Consider the following 21,992-nt stretch of genomic DNA (forward strand, 5'->3'; position numbering starts at 1 on the left):
CCTCCCTCTGAATAATAAAAGGTCAGGCTCCTCCTGCAAGGACAATTTTACCATTTCTTTCTAAATTCCTGGGTGAACATCTCTGGGGCTGTAACAGAAAAAAGGGCTAGGTAGTCTTTGCAAATTACCATCAAAAACTGGAACTCCCACCTCTTATTCTGTTTATAAAAACCCCATTTCCACTGTGTGATCCAAGCCTTTCCTCTTTCTTTAGCTCTCAGAAAGTTCTGTTAATTTCAAATGAATATTTTAGGGGGCTTCAGACCATAGGGAAAAGAAGCCAGGGAAACTGGATTAATATGACAGCTGTAATCAGCTTCAAGGAGACTTCTTCCAAGTCTGCTTATGGATGACACAGAATTTCTGAGTTTAGATTTCTCCTCTCTGCAGGGGGTAATGTAGGGCTTTAGAGGAGTGTTTCCACAGTCACAGCCTTATTCATTTATTTAGTCCCCTTTTGCTGAGTCACCCTCCCCTTCCCGCTCCACTGCACCCCATGCTCTGTGCAGTCAAACCCTACCTGCTAACCAGCTAGGTGTGTGAAGGGTTAAGGTTGCAGCCTTCCTGCCAGGGGACCTTGCAAATGATCTCTGTCCTTTCCATGGGGCTCTGGCTCCCACACAACCTTCATCATTTCCTCCAAACTGTCTGGTCTGAACTTGCAGCTGACCAGGTTCTCCAGCTCACAAGTCTCAGCTGACCCCTGCAGGGTCTTACCTAGAAACTGGCCCTCTTTCCTGCTGCATTTGCTCCCCCACCCAATCTTGGAAGCTCAGGCTTCCTGTAACCTTGATGCCTCCTCCCACTGGAAGTTAGCTGCATCCTCCTTGGCCAGCAAATTACTGCACATTTCCCTTGTAACCTGGTTTCTTCCCGCAGCTCGAACTTCTCCAAACACCATCCTCTTTGCTGAGCTTGAATTCCCCAGCCCTCTCTAATCGTATCTGCAGCCTACCACACCACCAGAACCATTGTAGAGGGCAACAGGGAGAAGATGTTTGAGAACTTACCTGCACAGCAGCAAGAAACAGGCACCGGAGGGGCTGCCTGCAAACTTCCCGGGACTGTCTGTAGACCAGTCCCCTGGCCTTAAAGGGGCAGGGTGCTTTTCACCATATAAGGAAGACATCTTCATCACCCTACTTTGGAACCTGCTCTGGCAAAAGCAGCTCCTTCTATAGATGTGGAGGCTTAAGCATTCTGGGAAGAATCTGGAGCCTCAGTTCTAGAGATCTGTACACAGCAGGCAGCTTAATAACTGTTGGAGAGGCAGAAGAATGGCATTGGGCAAACCATTGTGTAGTGCAAAGAACCTTTTCTATGGCACTGACTTCCCTAGCAGACAGAAGTCCTGTGCCATTATTCCAAGTACTCAGAGGGCTTCTACACCTATTTCAGGTTTGGCTTCCTAGAAAGCACTGCTCCTGCTCATCACAGAGGAAAGGAAATCACCCCTTCTTACAGACAGAAGGGGTGAGGCTTAATTATGTAAGACACATGACTGGCACACCCTGAACATGAGTAAAGTGGAGAGGATATTATTTTAGCAGGCAGAGAACCTCCAAGAGACATAAACACACTAATTCTCTACCAAGGCTACGTCTACTTCTGAGCTAAAACTCACAGCTGAGATTGACTGCTCCATCTTGCAACTGACACAGGTATGAATGTGTCTTATTAAACATTTTTTGTTGATGAGCTTCAGATGCAAGTCTAGCCAATTGGCTTGGGATGAGTTAAAATTAATCATAAAATATTCAATTCTGAAAAAAGTAACATTTAATTTGATTATTAGTTATGTGCTAACATTTTTCTTACCAATTGGTTATTGTTCAATTATTGCATAGCTAATTATGTCTTACATGTAGTATTTGTATGTACCCTCATGTTCATAGCTGCATTATCCACAGTAGCAAAAATTTGGAAGCAACCAAAATGTCCCTCGACAGATGACTGGATAAAAAAAGTTATGCAATATATACTAAGTGGAGTACTACTCAGCAATAAAAAGATGCTTTTGCATTCTTTGGGATAAAATGGATGGAACTGGAGAACATTATACTTACTGAAATAAGCAAAGAGGTAAAGGAAAGCTACAGAATGGTTTCACTCCTGTGTGGAATTTAGATAACTGAACACACAGGCTTAAAATAAACAACCAGAAAAAACACAACCCATATTTAAATAGGAAAACTATCATAGTTACCTAGGGGGGGAGGCTTTCAGTGTCAGGAAAGATGTGAAATTTTAGTCCTATCACTATTTAGTCCGATCACTAGTTTTATGACATGTCGGGGGAGGGGGATAGATTTAATATCTCAAGTTCCCTAACTGCCTAGACCATAGCCTTAAGCACAGATATTAGCTTTTTCTTAAACATTTACTATCTTAGATTTGCAAGACAATCAAACTCTGATCATGGGATTAAATTGTTCATGGAGTTCTAAAAATGTATCTGAAAATATAGGTCTGTAAACATCTAAATCAACTACAGGCCAGACAGATCAGACCTTTTGGCCTTGTAAGTATCTAAAATATAAAGAGGTTCAGATACCACTAAAAGAGTTCAAAGCATAGTGAAGTCAAGTATATTAATATAGATACTAACCATTGGATTATCATAGAAAACAAACCCCCAACTAATCTGGTTACAATAATAATTAATTATTGATATTTTAACTCTTCTTAAGACTATAAGAAACCTCTTGCATTCTCTTAAGACCCTCATTTCTCCTAGTCCTGGTACATGTAGGACTATGCCCATACTTGTTAATATTCCTCCTTTATGATTCCTTACTGCCATACCATCTCTGTTGCCTTCAACCAAATTGCTACTGGTGCTTCGACCTCACATTATACTGCTACTGAAATCCTATTGTGGACTGTAACCAGATATACCGAGTCTGAAAGTTTGAGAAGTCAACCTCATAACTCTGAAAATCTAGTGAGATCTTTCCTAACACATGGGAACCTACATCCATGTTAGATGGCATGTCATTTAACTAAGTAACAGACACCAGATTAGGCTAGGGTTTAGGGTACTGGATACAAGTGTACATATATTATAAACAAGGGGCAATTATATAACTCAAAGTCTAAGTGCTCAATAATGGTTTAAGTGCCCAAAGAAGGCATCATAAATTCTTTAATTGATTGGACTTAGACCAAATTAGCTGAGCAGCCTAGCAGAAAGGCCCAGAGAAGATGGATCCCAAAAATATGACACTCAGTGCCTAAACAACTGAGAGAAAATCTAAGATCATCAGAGAAAGAGAGGACTACAAAAGTTGAATAAGGGCAAGAGACTGTCTCACTTAATAATGGCCCATTTGGTCAACATCACACCACCTGGTCATCTGGAGTCCTAGTTAGGGAATCCTTGGATTCCCATACACATATAATGGGCCTAGACCTCTAAAAGGTCCCTCTCTCTCCACTATCACCGGTCACTTCCATAAATAACGGCATCTTGGGGAGTTGGGCGGTAGCATAGCAGGTTAAGCGCACGTGGCTTGAAGCACAACAACCAGTGTAAGGATCCCGGTTCAAGCCCCTGACACCCCGTCTGCAGGGGCTTTGCTTCGCAGGTGGTGAAGCAGGTCTGCAGGTGTCTATCTTTCTCTCTCGCTCTCTGTCTTCCCCTCCTCTCCATTTCTCTCTGTCCTATCTAACAATGACGACATCAATAACAACAACAATGATACCTACAACAACAATAAATAACAACAAGGACAACAAAAAGGAAAATAAATACAAAAAAAAGAACGGCATCTTAAAGCCAGGTGGTGGTGTACCTGGTTAAGCACACACATTACTGTGCAGAAGGACCCAGGTTCAAACTGCTGGTCCCCACCTACAGAGGGAAAGCTTCACAAGTGGTGAAGCAGGGCTGCAGATATTTTACTGTCTCCTTCCTCTCTCTACCCCTCCCCCCTCAATTTCTCTCTGTCTATCCAGTAATTTAAAAAATGAAAAAAAAAAAAAAGAATGGCATCTTGTGAGCCCTTCCAGGACCTTGTATTCATCATAAATCAATGACGATAAAGATAGCCCCAGTCTCTAAAGGGAGGCTGGGGTTATCCTGCCCCGCCACTTGAAAAAGACTGGTTCTGAAATGAGTGCAGCCTGCAATGTTTCTCAGATGTGACCATGAGCTATAAGCTCAGACCAATAGGGACTTAGAGGTTAAAAAGGCTCTGGTGCTAAATATAAATATGCATTTACATATGGGCCCTGGAGCAGGTGGATGGAGGTAGTTAATATTGGCCACAGAATTTTTTTTTATAAGAATGGGAGCTACTCCAACTTTCTTACTCTTTTCTCTACTCTGACAATATTCCTATCCAACCTTAGAATAGCTACCAAACTCAAGCAAAACTACCATAGTTGTGTGACCCCAGGAACATGCCTAAAATGGTTTCCCTAGCTTTCTTATACCCTAAAATCCCTAATCTCATCTGCTCTCATCCTACTTTTTGGTTCCTGTTCATTAACCATCTTGTCTCAACTTAGGTCATGCTGCCTGCCTTCCAGACACTAAGTTACAGATGCTACTATGACTCCATCCCAAATTCTCTGGGCAGATGACCTCACCAGTGTGTCCTGGACTGTTGCATCTCTAGACCTTTGATCTAATAAGGAGAGATAGAAACAGGCTGGGGATATGGCTCAACCTGTCAATGCCCGTGCTCAGCAGAGAAACAATTAAAGAAGTCAGAACTCCTATCTTCTGCTCCCCATGAACAACCTTGATCCATACTCCCAGAGGGGAGGGGGGAGGGGAGTGACAGGATGAAGATAAGAGGGCTCTGAACTCCAGCTCCATCAGCACCCAGAGAGACAGAAGGAAAAGGAGAGGGACATATGGAGGTAGTTATGTCGTCATGAGTGGCTTGGAGGGGAAGAGAGGATTGAATCAGGAAAAAAGGGGGGGAATTATGTATAAATGTGAACAGATAGTTGTAGAGATGATGGCTGGCTCATGTCTACAAGCTAAGGGGAACCGTGGTGGATTGCAGTGGGGAGACTGAAGATTCAGAACTCTGGTGGTGGGATTGGTGTGAATTCAAACCCCTGTCAGCATGCAATTCTGTAATATAAAAATAAATTAATTAAAAATTAAAGCAAAATAAAATACATTTCTTTGTTGGATTATGTAGTCTCATTCTTCCTTCACATCTCATCTCCTCACAAATCTTTTTAATCTTTTTTTTTTTGTCTCCAGGGTTATCGACGGGGCTTGGTGCAAACACTACGAATCCACTGCTCCTGGAAGTCATTTTTTTTTTCTTTTCATTTTACTAGATAGGACAGAGAGAAATTGAGAGAGGAGGGGGAGACAGAGAGGGAGGGAGACAGAGACATCTGCAGACCTGCTTCACCGCTTGTGAAGCGACCTCCCTGTAGGTGGGGAGACAGGGGCTTGAATCTGGATCCTTGAGCACTTACTATGTGTACTTAACCCGGTGCACCACCACCCAGCCACCCAGATTTTTGACAAAAAAATTTTTGGACAAAAACTTTGCAAGACTCCCATAACAAACACAAACCTACAACTGACTGGGAAATACTTATTGCATTAAATCAATTCAGTAGGGGTGGGGGGAGGAGACAGTGGTGCACTTGGTCGAGCCCACCTGTTACCATGTGCAAGGACCCAGGTTGAAGCCCCCAGTCCCCACCTGTGAGGGGGTAGCTCTCCCTTTGCAATTTCTCTCTGTCCTACCAAGTAAAATAAATATAAATAAAGAAATTGAATGGATGGCATAGATTTTATATAATGTCTACTAGCTTTATGATAAAATGTGTTTTACTAATTTACTGTTGTTAAATAAATCCATGGTTACTTTACCATCTTCTCTCTCTTTTTGCCTCTAGGGTTATCATCGGGGCCCAGTGCTTTCATTACAAATCCACTGCTCTTGACAGCCATTTTTTTTTTCATTTTATTGGATAGGACAGAGAGAAGTTGAGAGGGAGGGAAAGATAGAGAGGAGGAGAGAAAGATAGACACCTGCACATCTGCTTCACTGCCTGTGAAATAACACCCCTGCTGTTGGGGAGCCAGGGATTTAAATCGGAATCCTTGCATAGGTTCTTGCGCTTGGTACTATGTGCACTTAACCTGGCATGCTACTACCTGGCCCCCTACCACCTTCTTTATATCAACTAGTATTTACTTTCCCTACATTCAAATGTTCTTTAAAGGATGAGACCAAAAGAATTTCCTTAAAAGATAATCTTGTGATAAATCTCTGAGACAGTCATCTACCTCTTAGGATTTCATTTATGAAAGTAGTCATATGAAAGAAAACCTAGAGGTGTTTATTCTACAACTTTCTTTTTTAAAATTTTTATTTATAAAAAGGAAACACTGACAAAAACTATAGGATAAGAGTGGTACAACTCCATACAATTCCCACCACCAAAATTCCATATTCCATCTCCTCCCCTGATAGCTTTCCTATTCTTTATCTGTCTGGGAGTATGGACCCAGGGTCATTATAGGGTGCAGAAGGTGGGAGGTATGGCCTCTGTAATTGCTTCCCAGCTGAACATGGGTGTTGGCAGGTCAATCCATACTCCCAGCCTGTCTCTCACTCTTTCCCGAGTGGGGCAGGGCTCTGGGGAAGCAGGGCTCCTGGACACATTGGTGGGGTCATCTGCCCAGGGAAGTCTGCTTGGCATCAAGGTAGCATCTGGAACCTGGTGGCTGAAAAAGAGTTAATATATAAAGCCAAACAAACTGTTGACTAATCATGAACCTAAAGGCTGGAATAGTTTAGGTAAAGAGTTGGGGGGTCTCCATTTTATAAATAGGCCTGTTTTAGTTATATTCCAAAAGGCCCATGACTATACTAGTTTTTTTTTTCTGAGTCTGATATCTGATATGCAGGTGGATCCAAGTTATTGTCTGAGAATATTCTACAGCTTTCTTTAGTAGCAAAACAAAAATAGCTCAAAGGCTCCAAAGTTTTTAAAAAGCATTAAGAATAATAGCTCACACCTATACTTTGTTCATAAGACATCAGTATTGTTTAAGAAATTCATACAACTCAATTTATCACCCTATTTTAGAGACCAGAAAACTAAGACACAAAGGCTAAGAAGCTTGTGTTAGAGTTGAAGTATTCTGGCGCAGTACCTACTCAGATATTCTCGGCTCCCACTGGGACATACTGAGCTTTATCACAGGCACCAAAGAGAGGCATTTTAATACAATTATTAAATGGCCTTCATAAATCCATTAAAATAATGAATGTATGAATGATGTACTAACATGGAATCAGCCTAATGTAAGAAAGCTACCTGAGAGGAGCAGAATATAAAATACCTGTGATTGCAATTAGCCAAATCCTTATTACTCAGAAGGTATGGTAGCAATATGCAAAACTGAAAATAGCTGTTGTTAGTTTATTACTGGACTAAATTATCTTAAATGTGATGTACTGTTCTTCATTTTAAAAATTAGTATTAATAAAAACGATTGACCCTTGCCACAGAAGCCTCCACCTGACCTCATTGCTCTTAGCGTGTTGGTCCTGTACTGCTCCTCTAAGTGGCTTTGGGTCTGTAGTTGCTGAAAGCTCTCCCCATGGAGCCATCATCCTTGGGAGCTGACTCTCTGCTTCCCAGTGAATCCTTATCTGTGTGTGTGTGTGGCGGGGGAGTAACACATTGCACCCACACACTTGCCCTGTTGTTCACCCCCCTACTCTCTGGTCTGAATGTAAAATCTAAGGGATGTCTTCATTTTATTTTGCTTTTCAGATAGAGAATGAGAGACAGAGGGAGAGACTGAGAGATGAGACACCACAGCACTGCTCCACTGCATATGAAGTTTCCCCCGTGCAGGTGTTCCTATATGGTGACTGAGGGTTCAGATTAGGTCCTCACAAACCATAAAGTGTGTGCTCCATAGGTGAGTCATCTTCAGTTTCCTGGAATGTCTTCTAATGTCATTTTCAGCCCTGATCATGTGGTTTGTGATCTAGCAAGGATAAAGCACTATCTAATATGTCTAGCAAAAATGTCTCCTTATGAGGACAGGTTGCCAGCAGGGATCCTACATGTGATAATGTTCATCAGTAAGCAAAGAGCTATAAGCCCAGAAGCTGAATTTATTCTATGAGTAAAGGGAAAAAAATTTTGGTCTAAATTAACTATTAAAAAGTTATAGGTAATGCTTAAAAACTATTGAGGGTTGTGGGCCCGCAAAACAGCTCATGTGAATGAGGTGCCTGCTTTTTCAAGAGTATAAATCCAGGTTCAAGGTCAGCCCTTACCACAATGGAGGACATCTCAGTGCTGTAGTGTCTCCTCCTTTACCACTCACCTCTCTTTATCTGAAAAAGTTAGCTTGGAGCAGTGAAACCCGGGTATTAATAAGGAAAAAAAAACTTTCAAGGGCTGTGTTAAATTAGTGTATCTATTCCTTAAAATGTAATGCAAAGGGGGTCGGGTGGTGGTGCAGTGGGTTAAGCGCACGTGGCACAAAGTGCAAGGACCAGAGTAAGGATCCCGGTTCGAGCCCCTGGCTCCCCACCTGCAGAGGACTCGCTTCATAGGTGGTGAAGCAGGTCTGCAGGTGTCTATCTTTCTCTCCCCCTCTCTGTCTTCCCCTCCTCTCTCCATTTCGCTCTGTCCTATCCAACAATGAACAACATCAACAATGGTAATAATAATAACCACAGCGAGGCTACGGCAACAAGGGCAACAAAAGGGAGAAAAAATGGCCTCCAGGAGCGGTGGATTCATGGTGCAGGCACTGAGCCCAGCAATAACCCTGGAGGAAAAAAATATATATATAATGCAAAAACCAAGGAAGCTTAGCTATAAAAATCAGAGTGGAAACTTGCATCAGGAGGTACTGATAAACTTTGTTGGAGAGTCTACAAAATAGCTGACCTAGAAGGGTGGCTGATTTACTGTGCACAAGTTCCAGATTCCAAGCTGGCCCCCACCACACTGGGAAGCTTCAAAGCTATGGTGTCATTCCTGCTCTCTCTTTGCTTTGACTCAAAAAATCAGCCTGGATAACCTTGTCAGATAAAGTAAGGACTACAAAAGTTGGGTAAGGGCAAGAGACCGACATACTTTAATGATGGCTCTTTTAGTTACTAATAGGTCACCCCGTTATCCAGGACCCTAGTCAGGGAGTTCTGGGATTTTCCACACAGATATGATGGGCCTAGACCTATAACAGACCCCTCTCTCCACCATCACTGGTCATCTCCATTAGAAAAGCATTGTGGACCCTCTTATGGGTCTCTATAGGACCTTGCCTTCAATATGGAACAATGGGAGGGACTGGCCCACTCTCTGAAGGGAGGCTGAGTCAACATACTTTTCCACTGGAGGAAGATGGGTTCTGCAATGAATGCAGCCTACAATGTTTGTAGCTATGGCCATGGATTGCGAGTTCACATCTATGGGGATGTAACTGTGTAGAGGTTACACATGCTCCTGTACTAAATATGGGTCTCAGATCAGATTGATGGGGTTTATACTTGACAGTATTTATATACTTTGCCCATATTTGGGAGCTACTTTCTGCCCTGATCCAGTTTTCTAACTCTATTTCCAACTCTGATACCATCTCCCCAGACAATACCTTTAGCCTGTCTGCATGTTAGCTGTTGGGCTCAGACAAAAATTGGTAAAGTCGTACCTAAAATAGACTTCCTAGCTTTTTCCAAAATAGAGACCCCAAATCTCACCTGCTATATTCTTACCTTTAGGTTCCTAGTTATTAAACAATTTGTTCTGCTTTGTAATGCTTTTCAGCCACCAACTTATAGATACTACTATGATATCAACCTGACTTCCCTGGATAGACAACCTCACCTTTGCAGAGCCCTGCTCCACTAGGGAAAGACAGAAATAGGCTGGGGATATGGATTGATCTATCAATGCCCATATCCAGCCAGGAAGCAATTACAGAAGCCAGACCATCCACCTACTGCATCCCATAATGATCCTGAGTCCATGCTCCCAAAGGGATCAAGAATAGGAAAGCTTCTAATGGAGGGGATGGGATGCGAAACTCCTGGTGGTGGGAATTGTGTGGAATTGTACCCCTCTTATCCTATAATCTTATTGATCAAAAAAATCAGCCTAGGGTGGTGAAACCTCGGTGACAACAAAGATATGAATTATGTTGGAAATTTTCTCTCATGATGGAAAGGAGAGGAGACCATGTGACTTCAAATGAATGAATAAATAAAAACTTTAATAAACTTAAGGCAATGTTTAGAGGAAAACTATAGGTTTTTTTTTTCTGATAAAACATTAACTATGCAAATTAAATTTCCTGGTAAAGACACAGATTGCTCTAATTTATTTCATATTCTTTCATTATCTATTTCATGGAATAGTAAACTACCCACTTTGGAGAAGAAAATAACAACTATAACAAAAGCCAATGCAACAGAGTAAGCAAGACATCAGTTCTTGTACAGTGGTTGTAAATCAAAACTTATAAACATTGTGGCTAAAGGCATTAGTAAAAGTCACTTTACATGTGTTATTTCTATGTTTGTGTTTAAGGTTAAGTTTATTTTTAGGTATGCATATGTATTTTTCTTATGCAGTGCAAGGGAACAGACCTAAGGTCTCACACATGCAGACAGTGCCTACTTGCCCAAATTTTATATTACTTAGTTTTAGAGACATAAAGTGACATTTATTTATTTACTTATTTATTTTTGCCTCTAGGGTTATTGCTGGGGCTTGGTGCCTGCACCAGGAATCCTCTGCTCCTGGAGGCCATCTTTCCCATTTTTTTTTTGTTGCCCTTGTTGTTATTTTATTATTTTTATTTTGTTATTATTTTTTATAATTACAGCTGTTGTTATTGTTGGATAGGAAAGAGAGAAATCAAGAGAGGAGGGGAAGACAAAGAGAGTGAGAGAAAGACACCTGATTCCTCTCCAAAACCTCTAGCTCCTTGTTGGAACAGGGGCCAGAGAGGCCCTTTCCCCATTGGCCAGGCCTTTCCTGTGAACTAGGACTCCCATTCTCAAAGCCTTTCTGGAACAGAACGTGTGCATTTAGACACATGCTTGTCACCAGTCACTCTCACCCCATCTCCAGAGGAGGGCATCACATTGCTGGGGGTGGGGGAAAGAAGAGCTATGACCTCCACTTGCTTCCAAGGTGCTAGGGAAGGCTTCAAGGTCATCGGCTCCCATCTTCTCTCCAGCTTTATGGGCTGAGTTTCATGGGACTGCTGACTTTTCTATCCTGTGGTTGATTTAATGGCCGATGCTTCTGTTTTATTCCTGATCCTTTCTACTATGCATTTTCCTTTTATCAGGTGTACAGAGTTAAATACTGTGTATTTATCACTTAAAAGTACATGAGCTTAAGAGAAAAAAAAAAGACACCTGCTGACCTGCTTCACTGCTTGTAAAGCGACCCCCCCCCCTTGCAGGTGGGGAGCCAAGGGCTGGAACTGGGAATCTTATACCAGTCCTTGCGCTTTGTGCCATGTGCGCTTAACCCACTGCACTACTGCCTGGCCCCCAGAGAGTGACATTTTGAAACATACCTGACTTATTCAGAACCTTGGAAGTACAGGGCATCTTTTCAACATTCCTGGAGTTTACCATCTTTTAGGGAGCAGACCCAGAGAGAAAGAAGGATGCATGTGCTGAGCCGTGGTTCATAAACCAGGATGGGGGGGGGGGGGTTGGGAGAGGCTGGGTATTTTAAGTTGGCTACCTCTTCCCCTAGGTCTGCAGTACTTCATCTTCTAAATGAATATTGCTCAGTAGCATGCTAGCATCATTTATTTGGTTATATTTTGAAAGCTAACAAGCATTTCTTTTTCATGACTTTTTGCTTCACTGGTTCAGAGAGTACTTTTGTTTGTTTCTCCCCAAATTAGATGGCATTTCCATGACCTTTTAATGTCAGCTCCTCCCCTGTGCTCCAGCATATGGCTAGTTGTCACTTGAGCTAGTTACAAAAGAGCAAATACAGAAATATACTCTGTCATATGTGTAGCAGGAATCAAACCTAGGACCTCACACATCCAAAACCTGTACTTTACCATGGAGCTTCCTTCTGGCAGCATGGGGCTTTTTGGAATGGCAGGTGGGCAGTTGGCTAGGGTGAAGAAAGCCTGGAGCATCCCTGCTTTATGGCTCAGTGAGACCAGCCATTTGCTGTTCCCATAAACTCCTCCACTTGCAATAAAGGTCAATGAACCTTTTTAAGAAGGAAAGCTAGACGCCTGTCTAAATCTGGCATACAGGCAGTCAAAAAGACTGACTGCCTCAGAGTCTTTTGGAAAATGGAGTTTTTATTTAGCAGCAAAAGGGGTTCAATCATCAGTTGATGAGTAAAGCAATAATAATTCACCTAATTCCCCACTAACTTCAATTCTAAAGTAGCTGGACCCAAAGCTAAGCAGGGTGTGGCTGACCTTGGTTCTGGCTGTTAGTGATTTGTGATCACAGCCAAGAAGTACTGTTTCTGTATCTACAACTATACCAGGAAGCTGGAGTCGGAGAGACCGAGGTTTGCAGCTGGAGGCAGTAGTAAATCCAGTACAGACTAAGCAGTCAGTTATCCTCCTTCCTCTGGTAATTTTCAATAATGAAATCGAATTGGGTGGGAGGTTCCCTAAAGATAGCATAGGACACTAGGCCTCCACATTTTTGTTTACAACCTCCTAAGGGAATTCTGAAAAACTGTGTATCCTCCTTCAATTTTATGTTGTAATATATAAAAAAATCATCAAAAGCTTCAAAAGAGGCAGAGGATTCAATTTATACTATGCTGTAAATACTGATTTTAAAAATGATATTATCCACTTTACTATAATATCTCTAACAGAATGTAAATATTTGTAAGTTTATCCCAGCCATCACTCAGTGAGTAAGAGATGCTCATTTTACATTTCTTGTCTCCCCTGGACAGTTTTCCATTCCTGGACAGAAGTTTATTCCAGTAAAGAAATATTTTGGAGGGGCTAGGTGGTAGCACACAAGGTTGAGCACACACCTTACCACGCACAATGACCTGGGTTCAAGCCCCACTTCCCACCTGCAGGAGGGAGGCTTCACAAATAGTGAAGCAGGTATACAGGTGTCTACCTTTCTCTATGTCTATCTTCCCCTTCCCTCTCAATTTCTTTGTCCTATCAAATAAAAATAGAGGAGAAAAAAAGAAAAGAAAAAATGGCTACCAGGAGTAGTGGAGTCACAATGTGGGCACTGAGCCCCAGCAATAAATTTGGTGGTAATAAAAAGAAATAGTAATAATAAAATAAAATAAAATACTTTGTGCCTTAATAACATTTCATTGTTATTTTAAAGATTTTTTAAAACTTATTTTATTTTATTTATTTATTCCCTTTTGTTGCCCTTGTTTTATTGTTGTAGTTATTATTGTTGTCGTCATTGTTGGATAGGACAGAGAGAAAATGGAGAGAGGAGGGGAAGACAGAGAGGGGGAGAGAAAGAGAGACACCTGCAGATCTGCTTCATTGCCTGTGAAGAGACTCCCCTACAGGTGGGGAGCCAAGGGCTTGAACTGGGATCCTTATGCCAGTCCTTGCGCTTTGCACCACCTGCGTTTAACCCGCTGTGCTACTGCCCGACTCCCAACATTCATTATTTAACTTTTTCTCTACTTGAAGAAAATAGGGGAAATCCTGTAACTATAAGTTTCTGTTTTTAAAAATGTGACCTGGATTGAGTTGTCCTTGCAGGGCTTATTGGGAATCTTGCAGCACAGAGCAGGCTATGCTTTCCCCCTTCTTGGAAGTACAGGGCATTCACACTTAGGTTCTCATTGGGAGTGTGAACAGAAATGATGTATATATTCCTTCCTGTCCTGTGTAGTTAAGACTCAGGGCTGTGTTGATTCCTTGCCAACTCCCCTAGTCACAGCTTCCCAGTTAGAGTCTAGGAGCTCTGAGATGGCAGAAAAGTAGAGCTGGACCTCTTGGGTGCAGAGTCTCCAAAGACTGCTGGACTGGACTGGAGCGAGTGGTGGTGATGTGGGTGAGCAGGAAGGAGAGAGAGAGAGAGAGAGAGAGAGAGAGTGAGAGGGAGAGAGAGAGAGGTGGATATACAGACCAACTAATCCATATAACCAATACTGACATATGCAGTATTAGCCAGGATCTAAGGAATGTATTTTGTCTGCTGAGCTACCCATCTCCCTGCTATGCTGCACAGTGGTATCTGGTATGAATTAAGGAATTTCGATTTTTGGCTACTTAGATTTTACTTAGACTTTTTTTCTAAGCTCTCTTTTTTTAAAAAAAAATTTTTTTTTAGGGAGTCAGGCGGTAGTGTGGTGGGTTAAGTGCGGGTGGCACAAAGCCCAAGGACCGGCTTAAGGATCCCGGTTCGAGCCCCCGGCTCCCCACCTGCAGGGGAGTCGCTTCACAGGCGGTGAAGCAGGTCTGCAGGTGTCTGTCTTTCTCTCCCACTCTGTCTTCCCCTCCTCACTCCATTTCTCTCTGTCCTATCCAACAACATCAGTAACAACAACAGTAATAACTACAACAACAATGAAAAACAACAAGGGTGGCAAAAGGGAAAATAAATAAATATAAAATAAAATAAAAATTTTTAACTTTATTTAATTTTATAAGAGAGAGAAATTGAGAGGAAAGGGAAATAGAGAGGAAGAGAGAAATTTTTCCTCTGTAGGTGGGTAATGGGAGTTTGAACCCAGGTCCTCACTTATGGTAACATGTACATTTAACCAGGTGTGCCATCACCCAGGTTCTCTAAGCTTCTCTATAAAGCAAAAATTGGTAAGTTGAAGTGTACAATGTCAATATTAAGTAAGTAAAGTTCTTTGGCTTTAAAATTTACTACTACTCGAGGTACTCCTATCACAGGTATGTGTATGAACACAACACACACGTATGTTTATATTAATATTTAAATAAATAACTCATTTTATGTAGAGCCTGCTTTAAGAAATATCAATTAGTGTCTTAAAGCATAAGACACTAGGACATTAGTTATAGTAGTCATACTATCCTGATTTCTATATGTTGTGATTGATCCAAACAACAAGAATCTGCACAACTTTTGGAGGGTCATTATTAAGAAAAATCAATATGAATTCTTTAAAATACACCTATTAATAAAAGCCTTGTTCATGCAGATAGGAATGAAGGCAGTTACAACAGCATCTCTCAATTCTCTCTTAGCTAGGTGCAGTCCTTGAGCAAACCACAAGAGTTTGTAAAATGGGGAAAACTATTGGATTTCCCCAATTGGAAAGGGAGGTAGGAGAGCATTTCTCAGGAAGTCAATTTAAAGTATAAGTTACAAAAATTGAAGATCTGAAAATTAAGGAATACTCCTTTGAAAGTCTTGTAACACTTGTACCCACATTAAAGTGCATCAAGAGGGGAGTCGGGCTGTAGTGCAGTGGGCTAAGTGCAGGTGGCCACGCAAAGCACAAGGACCGGCATAAGGATCCCTGTTCGAACCCCGGCTCCCCACCTGCAGGGGAGTCGCTTCACAGGCGGTGAAGCAGGTCTGCAGGTGTCTATCTTTCTCTCCTCCTCTCTGTCTTCCCCTCCCTCTCTCCATTTCTCTCTGTCCTATCCAACAACGACAACAACAATAATAACTACAACAATAAAACAACAAGGGCAACAAAAGGGAATCAATAAATAAAATAAATATTAAAAAAAAATTAAAGTGCATCAAGAGAAGGAGTAGGCAATGCTATCTTTCCTGCACAGGCCCTCCTGCAGACCCTCCCCCTCAATCTCTTCATTCATCTTCTTTTTTTTTTTTTTATTTCTTTATTGGGGAATTAATGTTTTACATTCAACAGTAAATACAATAGTTTGTACATGCATAACATTTCCCAATTTTCCATATAACAATACAACCCCCACTAGGTCCTCTGTCATCCTTTTTGGATCTGTATTCTCCTCACCCACCCACTCCAGAGTCTTTTTTTTTTTTTTTGATTCATCTTCTTACACTAATTCACAATAAAAATGTCCTAATCAGGGTGGGGGAGACAACATAATGGTTATGCAAACAGACTTTCATGCCTGAGGCTTCTACGTCCCAGGTTCAATCCCCTGCACCACCATAAGCCTGAGCTGAGCAGTGCTCTGGTGTTTCTCTCTCCTCTCTTCATCTCTCTCAAAAATAAAATTAATTAAAAAAATTTTTAAAAAATGTCCTAATCAAAATTAAAGTCTGTAACACTTTTCCAAAGAGGACATACAGACAGCCAAGAGGCACATGAAAAAAAAATTCCTCAACTCATATTATGAAGGAAAAACAAATAAAACAACAATAAATACCATCTCAAACATGTCATGATTTGAGAATGGTTATTACCTACCTATAAAACTAGAAAGAGCAAGTACTAGAGAAGGTACAGAGAGAAGGGAACACTTGTACACTGTTGGAATGTAAATTGGTGCAGAAAAAGTAGTTTGGTAATTCCTCAAATCATTAAAATAGAAATTCCATATGATCCAGTTAGCCAACTACTGGACTACCAGGCCAATTAGTGGCTACAGGAAGGGAACAGAAAAGCTAGGGATGGGTTGAAATAGGTGAAAGTCAGGACAAAAAAAAAAAATCACATTGGTTTTCAATAATGTCCACCTGAAACTTACAGTGTATTAACACTTCAGTTAACATGGTGAAAAGGTTAAATTCAGTAAATAAAGTTATTTTACATCAATAAGTAAAGCATGACTTCTTCAACAGAAAAAAAGGAATATAATATGTACAGGTAATTTATAAAAAAGGAAATTTCCGAGGAGGGCACAGCCCACCCCACCCTTGGTAGCCAGCACCCAGGGGCCCAGGAGGGGCCTGCCCCTGTGAGGACACCCAGGGCTTGGGGAGGAAGACAGGAGTTGGGTTGGTTGGGACATATGTTACAGCCAGGGAGCCGGGCGGTGGTAGCACATGTGGTGCAAAGCGCAAGGACCGGCACAAGGATCCCGGTTTGAGCCTCAGGCTCCCCACCTGCAGGGGAGTCGCTTCACAAGCAGTGAAGCAGGTCTGCAGGTGTCTGTCCTTCTCTCCCCTCTCTCCATTTCTCTCTGTCCTATCCAACAACAATGACATCAATAACAACAATAAATAAAAACAAGGGCGACATATGTTATAGACAGTGCACAAGGATCCGGGGTTTGAGCCCCTGGTTCCCACCTGCAGGGGGAAAGCTTCAGGAGTGGTGGAGCAGGGCTGTGGGTGTCTGTCTCTCCCTCTCTATCTCCCCCCTTCTCTCAACTTCTTTGTCTTATCCAGTAATTTTCTTTTACTACTAGACCACGGCTCAGCACTGGCTTATGGTGATGCTGGGGATTGAACCCAAGACTTCAGAGCCTCAGGCAAGAAAGTCTCTTTGCAGAACCGTCATGCTATCTAACCCCACCCATCCAATCATTTGTTATTAAAAATTGGCTTCATGGCCCAGGAGGTGGCACAGTGGATAAAGCCCTGGATTCTCCACCATGAGGTCCCAAGTTCAGTCTCCAGCAGTACATATACTAGACTAATGTCTGGTTCTCTCTCTCTCTCTCTCCTATCTTTCTCGTTAACAAATTCTTTTGAAAAAAAAAATACAAATAGTTAACTCCCATAGGGAATTTTAAAGCTAACCTGGTGAAAGTTCACTTTGAAATTATAACTGAAAAATTCAGTTCTAGTGATGGTTAGGGAGAAAAACATTTCTGGAGAGCAATTTGGCATCAAAAATTTTAAACAATATACTTTAAGCTAGTAATCCCACTTCTAAGAACTGGACTAGAGAAATAATCATAAATATGTTTTTTTAAAAAATCCTGCCTTAAGAAGGCAATAGATAATTATTATTATAACCAAGTTATTTGGGAACTTGGTTTACTTTGAAAATCCCAAGGTAGAAATTTTCCCACTCCCCAAAGGAAGGCTGGGTCAACATACTTTTCCACTCATGGAAGACTGGTCCTGAAATGAGTGCAGCCTAGAATGTTCCTAGCTATGAGCATGGAATGTGAGCTCAGACTGATAGGGATGCAGAGGCTACACAGGCTCCTGTGCTAACTATGAATAGACATGGGCTCAGATCGATGGGGTTTACCATAAACAGTATTTATATACTTCTCTCATGTTTGGGAGCTACTCTCTGCCCTGATTCAGCTTTCTAGTCCTATTTCCAACTCTGACACCATCTTCCCAGACAATACTCTTAGCCCTCCTGCATGTTTTCTGTGGGGACCAGCAAAAATTAGTAAAGTCATGGGCCCCTTGGAATATATCTAAAATAGACTTCCTAGCTTCTTCCAACATGAAATCCCAGGTCTCATCTGCTGTATTCTTACTTTTAGGTTCCTGTTTACTAAACAATTTGTTCTGCTTTATATCTTAATGCTTTTCAGCAACCAAGTTTACAGATGCCAACCTGATTTCCCTGTACAGACAGCCTCACCAATGTGTCCTGGAACCCCACTTCCCAGAGCCCTACCTAACTTGGGAAAGATAGAAACAGGCTGGAGGTATGCATCAACCTGTCAATGCCCATGTCCAGCAAAGAAGCAATTACAGAAGTCAGACCTTCCACCTTCTGCACCCCATAAAGATCTTTGGTCCATAATCCCAGAGGTATAAAGAATAGGGAATCATTCAATGGCGGGGAAGGGATATGAACTTTGGTGTTGGGAACTGTATGGACTTGTACCCTCTAATCCCACAATCTTGTCGATCACTATTAAGTCACTAATAAAATAAAATAAAATAAAATAAAATTCTACCTTAAGTTTCTCCACTTCTTTTTAGTCAAGATTCTTTTTAAATTTTTATTTGTTATTAATAGTTTGTTACAAGATTATAAGATTACAATATATAGTGCCACACTGCACCTACCACCAAAGTTCTATATCCCCCTGTCCCACCTCCCAAAGATAACCATCATCGTTCTTACAAGTCTTACAGTTTGCTTGCTTCTGTTTTGTTTGGAATTTGTTTGGTTTTGGCAAGTTCATGTAAAATAGATACCTAGATTACACATATGAGTGAAACCATTTTTGGTAGTTGTCTTTCTTCTCTTTACCTATTTTGCTAAGCATAATCACCACTATTTCCATCCATTTTGTCCAAAAGGACACAATATAATCTTTTTTGATTGCAAAGTAGTGTCGTCAAGTGCAGGGTGGGGGACGAGGCAAGATCGAGTTCGCTAAAAGGGGTCTTCTAGTGTATGGTGGCAGCCGACCATACACAAACCTCCTTTAGGGTGCCATTGCAGGGAACAGAACATTTTATTGATGCAGTTATAAGTTTATAAAGGGGTAGCTGTGCAGGGGAAGTAGCCAGCTGGCCAATGAAGTCAATATCTCCTTACAAGGGAAAAGAGAGCAAAGCAATGAGAGGGTATGGATGGTGATGCAGGAACAGGGAAACAGAAATATAAGGAAGGCGAAGCCCACCAGAAGTGGGGAGGGGTAGGTGATGTGGCGAGACTGATAGGAAGGTTGGAATTTCCCCCGCGTACTCCTACCACATCTGACTCGACCGCAAGGCTGGCATGCCAAGGGGAAACTGACAAACTTCGGGGGGGGGGGGTGTCAGCCATCCATGCTCAAGCACACATCAGACCCACAGAGTAGTATTCCATGGACTGTATATGGACTATATATCCCATAACCTAGTCAAGGATCTCTTGATTGCAAAACATCTTTCCTTTGAAGTCTCTCCTTTTTGCTGCCTTTTTTGACCCAAAGTTAAAATTTTTCACTGATTTGGACTGATTGCTTGAATGCTAATAGATTTACTTCATCTAAACATTAGTAATTTTTCTGGGAGGAGATATGTCATGATGTGTAGATTGACTTCTTCCAGGGCTCTGTGTGAAGTTAGGGAAGGGGAGGCATGCTCCAAAGAGACAGGAAGTAAAATCAGCATCCTATATGTGAAGAAAGGAAGTAACCTTAAAGCCCTATCCAGGATGTAAATGCTGACCTATGCAGGGAGAGCTACTTAAAATGATCTTGTATTGATCCACTGGTGGCACAGTGGGTAAAGCATTAAATTCTCAAGCATGAGGTCCCAAGTTTGATCCCAGGCAGAGTGGTGTTCTTTCTCTTTCTCCTGTCATAAATAACCTTCCTCCTCTCTTTCGTTAATATTGATAAATACATCTTTAAAATAAAATGTTCTTGTAGAAGACTATTTGATGACATGGAAATGTGACATTTCTGTTTTAAAAGGAAAAGAAAAAATAACAATGTAATCTAATTTTTAAATGTTTACATTTATAAAGAAAGAAAGTTGCACATCACAGGGCATATTGCAGTCACAAACTTATTCTATTTGGGTCAACAGGGATGCCAGTAAACCTCCTGAGATGCCGATGAACCATATGTGGTATGTGATATGAGATGAATGTGAGGGTTCCCCCCAAACCCTACACTTATGGGGGGAACTCATGTCAACTCCACAGAAGTAGCCCCAGCTGTACTCTTGTTAGTGTTACAGCAAAGTGATGATGTTATTAGATGGTGGGATTACTGGCTATTTCTAAATTCTTATCTTTAGGAAACTTTGTTAGTGAACATATCAAAGTATTTCATTTGAAAAACTGCAACATTTTAAGTTTCAATGGAAGTTTCATGGGGGTAGTTCATGAAGCTCTAAGAAGGCTGAAACAAACAAACAACTAGCACCTAAATACTGAATGAACTAATGTCAAGGTCTCGAATAGCAAGCTGCAAAATCCATACCCAGTTCCAGAAGTGTGCTTGTGGGATTTGGTGATGACCAGTGTGCTGACTCTCAGCAGATCTGGGGACTATTGATCTGACTGTAAGGAAACCCTTTTCTCACCCCCTCCCCATACTCGCCATGTCCTCTTGGTTGAATGTGAACTTTTTAGTTACAATTTGTGATTTCTATTAGAAGACATGTAAAGTTCAGGGAAAAGAGAACTGAACTCAGAAATAGGGACCAAATCTAGTCTGATGGTTCATTGCTTGGGTTACTTTGTTGAAGCTACTAACATTTTTTTTTCTTTATTGGAGGATTAATAGTTTACAGTCAACAGTAAAATGCAGTAGTCTGTACATGTGTAATATTGTTGTGAAGCAGTATACTGGCGACCATAGGAAGTCCAGCACTGCGCTTGGCTGATGTCAGCCTGGCGACAGAGCGAGCATACAGTGATCTGTGTAAATGCACAATGGACTGGGGGTGGATCTGGTCTGTGCAAATGTACAAAGCATTGTGGGTGGACTGAATAGGCTCAAAAGCACAGTCAGTCGGTAGTCTGATCTCTTTGGCTGCTGCTTCTTCTCCTGGTCAGATGCATCTCGGCTGAGGCTGTTCAAGGTGCCCATCATGGCTGCTTTGCCTGGGAACTGAACATGTGTGACTCGGCTAGCCGGTAAACTCTAAAAATCTTCTATAGCCACGAGCTACCTATATCTCAGCTGATATATATCTCATGTGACTGAATTTTTGATAACTACTCGTGGACTTTATGGACCTAGTATATTTTTAAACCCTGCTGATAATTACTTATTTTGCAGCACCTAAAATATTTGTCCCATACCTTTGCACTGACCTAATAAAACCTTGATTCCTTTAAACCTACTCCAAGCAGCCCCTTTACATGCCACAGTTAAATCCCCTTTTAATTTTTAGTTACAACACAACATTTCTCAATTTTCCACATGACAATTCAATCCCCTTTAGGTCCTCCTCTGTTATCATGTTCCAGGGCCTGGACTCTTCCCCCTATCACAGAGTCTTTTACTTTGGTGCAATACACCAGCTCCAGTCCAAGTTCTGCTTTGTGTTTTCTTATTTTTCAGCTTCTTTCTTCTTATTATTAGCGATTTAATAATAATAGAAACATTGTGGGATAAGACAGGTACAATTCCATACAATTCCCACCACCAGACTTCCATACCCCCACTCCACACACACCATTAGAAGCTTCCCTATTCTTTATCCCTCTGGGAGCATGGACCTAAGATCATTATGGGGTGCAGA

General features: G+C 41.5%; 1 protein-coding gene and 1 long non-coding RNA gene across 2 annotated transcripts in view; one reads left to right on the top strand and one right to left on the bottom strand.

Moving 5' to 3' along the window:
- Positions 1 to 21,992, bottom strand: part of SCHIP1 (schwannomin interacting protein 1) — a 646,656-nt gene that overhangs the window by 127,574 nt on the left and 497,090 nt on the right. The window lies entirely within an intron of this gene.
- On the top strand, positions 550 to 10,324 carry LOC132540373 (uncharacterized). Its single transcript, XR_009551551.1, has 3 exons — positions 550 to 1,661; positions 7,771 to 7,921; positions 9,787 to 10,324. It is a non-coding gene; the product is annotated as an uncharacterized LOC132540373 (long non-coding RNA).

Source organism: Erinaceus europaeus, chromosome 9 (genome assembly GCF_950295315.1).
Source record: "Erinaceus europaeus chromosome 9, mEriEur2.1, whole genome shotgun sequence".
NCBI classification, from domain to species: Eukaryota; Metazoa; Chordata; class Mammalia; order Eulipotyphla; family Erinaceidae; genus Erinaceus; species Erinaceus europaeus.